General features: G+C 44.5%; 1 non-coding gene across 1 annotated transcript; it reads left to right on the top strand.

Annotated features, from left to right (window-relative positions):
• The first annotated feature begins 4,012 nt into the window (after positions 1-4,012).
• Positions 4,013-4,084, top strand: trnaq-uug (transfer RNA glutamine (anticodon UUG)). Its single transcript has one exon. It is a non-coding gene; the product is annotated as a tRNA-Gln (tRNA).
• The last annotated feature ends 521 nt before the right edge of the window (positions 4,085-4,605 follow it).

Raw genomic sequence — 4,605 nt, 5'->3', positions numbered from 1 at the left:
TCTCCTATAATCAAGAGACTACATGTCTAGTCTGCACGACCTGTCCTCATTATATAACCTTTTTAGCCGCAATATCATTCTGGTGAATCTATTCTCCATCCCATTCAAGGCCAATATGTCCCTCCTGGGTAATGTGCCCCAAACTGAATGCTGTACTCCAGATGTGGTCTAACCATATGTTTATGCATCCGTAGCATTACTTCCACACTTTTTATTCCAGCCCCTTGAGATGAAGGCTCACATTCCATTAATTATTTTTTGTACTTGTCTGCTAGTTTTTAGTGATTTCTGGAGTTGAACCCCTGAACCTCTCTGCTCCTCCACAGCTCCTAGTTTCTCGTCAGATAGAAAATACCCTGATTCATCTTTTTAATGTTCTAAGTGGATTATATCACACTTCTCCACATTGAACTCCATCTGTCATTGTTTTACCCTCTCATTTAATCATCAATGTCCCTTCACTACTTTCTGCTCCCATCTACACTACTTACTGCGCCACCTAACTTGCTGGTTTAAGGGTGAAAACTGTTCCCCGCTTCACTGTAAGTGCAAGAGACAACTTTGTAGATGCCGTGTAGTGTTACAGACCGGCTCGTTGGACCTGCTCGTTTCATCTCATCTCAATTTCAGCAAACCCGAATATTACTGAAATAGACGATGATGAATCACAGCTCGAGAAACCGATCCCCTCTACCAATGGGGACTGCGCCTTCCAACAAGTAGGCATCGATGGAACAAGGTGAGTCTGCTGCTCAGAAATAATACAGCACAGATCATTACTCGTGCAAGCTTCACACCCTTTAGTTTGGAAATGTAAACTGATGGGAGACAGCTGCTGCTTTGAACGGGTTTCCAAAACTAAAATCAAATGGATTTGTCCTGTGTTGTGAATTACTATTTGTCTGATTCGGATAACCAGAGCAGTGGGGAATGCATTTTGTACATTCCGAATACCAACGACCGATCTCGTGAGCCTGTCGTTCCTTTTCCGTCCCAAGTCCTCTTTTAAATTTCGATAACTTCCCCGAACTTTGCTTGGAGGACTGTTCGAATCGCAGTCCAGCCCTTCCCAATGTCGCATCTTCTCAATCTCCATCCAGGATTTTCACTGGTGCAACTTCATCAACTTGGGCTACTCTTTAATTTCAAAAGCAAAGTGCTGCGGATGCTGGAAATCTGAAATATAAACAGAAAATGTTGGATACACTCAGCCGGTCAGGCAGCATCTGTGGAGCGAGTTCTGATGAAAGGTCACCGACCTGAAACGTTCCCTCTGTTTCTCTCTCCACAGATGCTGTCTGACCTGCTGAGAGATCTCACCATTTTCTGTTTCGACTTTTTAATTTGTTCTTCGTGTCGACCCACTTCGCGGCATCTGGTGGTTTGGATTCGGGGCTTTTACCTGCGCGGTGTGGGTTCGATTCACGGTCAGTAAATAATTTTCACAAAACAGTGATGAACTTTATGAAATGAATACTCGAAACTGATGAAACTCTGTGAAAGATGAATTATTGTTGTAATCGCTTTGAATGAAGCGATAATTTTCTGCAAAATGGCTGACGAAATACCAACATGGTTACCGAATGACAGTGACACGTGAGTCAGTTATTGTGTTCTGCATGTGATGAACTTTCATCATTTTAAAGACTGTATTTTAAGAGTCTGGTGAAAATGTTCAGTGTTTAAGACACCAGGAAAGTGGTGCAGCCGTTGCAAAATTTAAAAGGAACAACCAATTATCGCCCCCATTTCACAAGAGCAAATTCCCAAATAACGTTCCCGTATGGGATCAAACCAGAAACTTTTCACATGTGAGGCGAACGTGATAACCGCTAAACTGCGGAAACCGTTGCTTTTGACATGGCATCGTGTGGCTTCTCCATTAAACAGCGGCTTGCAGCAGCTGGATTCGAGAGTGGTGAAGCGGTCTGGTTGAATCTCGCTCTCCCTGTTGGTGGGGAGTTCGCAGAATCAATCAGTGAGGAGTCTTACAACATTAGGTTATAGTCGAAAAGCTTTATTGGAATCACAAGTTTGTGATTCTAATAAAGCTGTTGGACTATGACCTGGTGTTGTCAGACTCCTGAAATTTGTCCACCCCAGTCCATCACCGGGATCTCCACATCCATCAGTGAGAATCGAGCTATTTTCTTTGAACCCCGAACTTCATGCATCAGTGCCTTGCAATGTTTATGAACTGATTATTCAACACGACAAGCTGCGCTGAGCAGTGTGAAACAGAAGCAGCAACGAAGGAACCGATGGATTTGACAGTAGCTGTGTGATTGGCTCAGCATTTATACTTTTCAGAGGGAAAAGTGGGGAAGCTGCTTTTGACATGGCATCGTGTGGCTTCTCCGTTAATCAGCGGCAAGCAGCGGCTGGATTCGGGAGCGGGGAAAATGAGCGGTTGTTGAGACGGTCTGTTTGTATCTCACCCTCCCTGTTGTAGGAGAATTCACAGCTTCAATCAGTGAGGAGTCTGACAACACCAGGTTGCAATCGAACAGCTTTATTGGAATCACAAGCTTGTGATTCCAATAAAGTTGTTGGACGATAACCTGGTGTTGTCAGACTCCTGACATTTGTCCACCCCAGTCCATCACCGGCATTTCCACATCAATCAGTGATGATCGAGCTCTTTACTTTTCACCCCGAACTTCATGCATCAGTGCCTTGCAATGTTTGTGCACTGATTATCCCACAAGACGAGCTGCGCTGAGCAGTGTGAAACAGAAGCAACAACGAGGGAAGCGATGGATTTGACAGTCGCTGTGTGATTGGCTGATCATCTATACTTTTCGGAGGAAAAAGTGGGGAAGCTGAAAGTATGGATGAGAAAGAGCGGAGCCAAAATGGCAGGTTGGGATTGAGCAGTGCTTGCAGTTTTGCTGATGGCAGAGGTTTGCCATTAGCCTCCTGCAGTCAATGATGCAGCGCCATGGCGATGCTGATAAAGGAGCCCAGTATCTTTGAAGGGGGGGGGCGCTTGTGTTAATGAACGGGATCCATGGGGTCATGGTGAGCACTCTGGATTTCAAATCCAGCGATCCTAGTTCAAATCACGGTGAAACCTCAACTTTTGTCCCATTCGTTTGTAACATTTTGGGAGATCAATACAAGGCACCACGAATCCCATCCCTGTTCCTGGGCAGTTCCCAGCCTCAATCAATGAGGCTCGAGCTCCTGGTATAAATTTGGCCTTTTGTTCAAGGCAAATCGTATTGAACTAACTTGGTAGAGTTTTTGATGAGGTAACGGAGAGGGTTGATGAGGGCAATGCGATTGATGTGGTGTATATAAACTTTCAAAGGGCATTTGATAAAGTGCCTTATGATAGCCTTGTCATCAAGGTTGATAGCCATAGAATAAAAGGAGCAGTAGCAACATGGATACAAAATTGCCTCAGTAACAGGAACCAGAAAGGAGTGATGAACGGTTGTTTTTCGGATTGGAGGGAGTTGCACAGTAAAGTTCCCCACAGGTCGGTACTCGCACCACTGCCCTTTTTGATACAATTTCCAAATTTGCAGATGACACAAACCTTGGAAGTATAGTGAACAGTGAGTAGGGTAGTGATAGACTTCAAGAGGATATGGAAATTTAACGCAGAAAAATGAAAGGTCATACATCTCGGTAGGAAGAACGAGGAGAAGCAATATAAATTCGAGGGCTCAATTCGAAAAGAGGTAAAGGAATAGAGAGATCTGGGGTAGATGTGCACAAATCGTTGAATGTAGCGAGACAGGTTGAGAATGCGGTTCAAAAAGCATTTGACAGTAGCTGTGTGATTGGCTAAGCATCTCTACTTATCAGAGGGGAAAGTGGGGAAGCTGAAAGTATGGATGTGAAAGGGTCAAAGTGGCAGTTTGGGATTGACCAGTGCTTGCAGTTTTGCTGATGGCAGAGGTTTGCAAGTCGCCTCGTGCAGTCACTGGTGCAGCGCCATTGCGATGCTGATAAAGGAGCCCTGTATCTTTGAAGGGAGGGGGGCCGCTTGATTTAATGAATGGGTTCCATGGTGTAATGGTGAGCACCTTGGACTTTGAATCCAGCGATCCGAGTTCAAATCTCGGTGAAACCTCAACTTTTGTCCCTTTCGTTTGGAACTTTTGGGGAAACAAAGAGAAGGCACCTGGAATCCCATCCCTGTTCGTGGGAAGTTCGCAGCCTCAATCAATGAGGCTCGAGCTCCTTGTCTAAATTTGGACTTTTGTAAAAGGCAAATCGAATTGAACTAACTTGATAGAGTTTTTGATGAGGTAACGGAGAGGGTTGCTGAGGGCAATGCGATCAATGTGGTGTATGCAAACTTTCAAAAGGTGTTTGATAAAGTGCCTTATAATAGCCTTGTCATGAAGATTGATACCCATAGAATAAAAGGAGCAGTAGCAACATGGATACAAAATTGCCTCAGTAACAAGAACCAGAGAGGAGTGATGAACAGTTGTTTTTGGGATTGGAGGGAGGTGTACAGTAATGTTCCCCACAGGTCGTTGCTCGCACCAATGCCCTTTTTGATATTTATCAATGACTTGGACTTGGGTGTGCAGGGCACAATTTCCAAATTTGCAGATTACACAAACCTTGGAAGTATAGTGAACA

The sequence above is a fragment of the Heptranchias perlo genome, chromosome 35 (genome assembly GCF_035084215.1).
Source record: "Heptranchias perlo isolate sHepPer1 chromosome 35, sHepPer1.hap1, whole genome shotgun sequence".
Classification (NCBI taxonomy): Eukaryota; Metazoa; Chordata; class Chondrichthyes; order Hexanchiformes; family Hexanchidae; genus Heptranchias; species Heptranchias perlo.
The sequence above is the reverse complement of the archived record's forward strand: the minus strand, read 5'-3'. Positions and strand labels throughout refer to the sequence as shown.